Consider the following 2,065-nt stretch of genomic DNA (forward strand, 5'->3'; position numbering starts at 1 on the left):
CCCCGGGCCGTGGCCACGGCCAAGGGGGAGCTTGTCCTGGCGCTCATCCACACCATTCGGGCCAACCAGGAGGTGATCGAGGAGCGCCACAAGCTGCTGCAGGCGGTGTTGGCCCAGAGGCAAGGGGCAGCGGGGGGTGGCGGGGGGACCCCCCCCAGGGAGCCCTCCCTCCCCCCTGCCAGGATGGGGGTGCAAGACGAGCCAGGGCTGCTGGGGGACGGAGTGTGTTCCCACTACCTTGGAGTGGAGCTGCCGTGGGTGGATGCGGACACGGACGTGGCTGAAGATGGGGACATGGAGGACGACACGGGACCAGACAGAAGCGGCTCTGTGGAGCTGAAAAGGAGCAGCCCCACGGAGTTGGGCAGGGGCAGCCCCACCGACTCGGGCAGGGGCAGCCCCATGCAGCTGGGCAGGAGGAGCCTGATGGAAGTGAAGAGGAGCAGCCTCATGGGGCTGGACATTAGCAGCTCCATGGGGCCGGGCAGGAGCAGCCCCACAGACTCGGGCAAGGGCAGCCCCATGGAGCTGGGCAGGAGGAGCCTGAAGGAAATGGAGAGGAGCAGCCTCATGGGGCTGGACATTAGCAGCTCCATGGGGCCGGGCAGGAGCAGCCCCACAGACTCGGGCAGGGGCAGCCCCATGGAGCTGGGCAGGAGGAGCCTGATGGAAGTGAAGAGGAGCAGCCTCATGGGGCTGGACATTAGCAGCTCCATGGGGCCGGGCAGGAGCAGCCCCACAGACTCGGGCAAGGGCAGCCCCATGGAGCTGGGCAGGAGGAGCCTGAAGGAAATGGAGAGGAGCAGCCTCATGGGGCTGGACATTAGCAGCTCCATGGGGCCGGGCAGGAGCAGCCCCACAGACTCGGGCAGGGGCAGCCCCACCGACTCGGGCAGGGGCAGCCCCATGGAGCTGGGCAGGAGGAGCCTGAAGGGAGTGAAGAGGAGCAGCCTCATGGGGCTGGACATTAGCAGCTCCATGGGGCCGGGCAGGAGCAGCCCCACAGACTCGGGCAGGGGCAGCCCCACCGACTCGGGCAGGGGCAGCCCCATGGAGCTGGGCAGGAGGAGCCTGAAGGGAGTGAAGAGGAGCAGCCTCATGGGGCTGGACATTAGCAGCTCCATGGGGCCAGGCAGGAGCAGCCCCACGCAGCCCCACGGGGCTCGACAGGAGCATCTCCGTGGAGCTCAAGAGGAGCAGCCCCACGGGCCCGGACGGGAGCACCCCCGCTGCTGCGGGCTGGAGCACCCTGGCAGAGCCCAGCCCCTGGCAGGAGGTGCCTGCGGGCAGGGCGCGTGGGCAGGCAGACCCGGGGCTGTGCTGGGCAGGACGGTGCCTGCGGGAGGGCTGTGCCCGGCTCTGGCGCTTCCTGAAGGCCTGGTGGAAACAACGCTGCCGGGCCCCCCACGTCCGCTTCTGCAAGCCCCCGTGGTGGCAGCACTGGTACCACAAGAGCAACGGGTTCTCCTACTACTGAGCAGCCGGGGCGTGCGGGGCCGGGAACCCCCGTGGGCCGCCCTCCCATCTGTTATGTTCAAATAATAAATGTTAAAAAACCTAAATGTTTTCTCGATCCCCGGTGCCATGGTTCATCCATCCATCCAGTGCCTGGGGGTGCGACACCCTCAGTGCCCAACCCCAGTGGGGCCGGGCTGGCAGCGGGCACGGCTGGCACCCACAAAAGTGTGGGGGGGTGGGGGCGGCTGGTACCCCAGTGGGTGTGCTGGCATCTGGGGACCTGGGTGGGCTGGAGAAACGGGCCGGCAGGAACCTCATGAAGTTCAACAAGGGCAAAGTCCTGCCCCTGGGGAGGAACAAGCCCAGGCACCAGGACAGGCTGGGGCCACCCGGCTGGAAAGCAGCTCGGCAGAAAAGGACCTGGTGGGCACCAAGTTGACCATGAGCGAAGGTGGCCAAGGGTGTCCCCGGGGCTGCATCAGGAGGAGCGAGGCCAGCAGGTCGAGGGAGGGGATCCTCAGCTGAGAGGGCTGGGGCTGCTCAGCCTGGAGAAGAGGTGGCTCAGGGGGATCTTAATAAGCACTGATGGATCGGCGGGCGGTGGGGT

This window comes from Aptenodytes forsteri, unplaced genomic scaffold (assembly GCF_000699145.1).
Source record: "Aptenodytes forsteri isolate BGI_AS27 unplaced genomic scaffold, ASM69914v1 Scaffold254, whole genome shotgun sequence".
Taxonomy (NCBI): Eukaryota; Metazoa; Chordata; class Aves; order Sphenisciformes; family Spheniscidae; genus Aptenodytes; species Aptenodytes forsteri.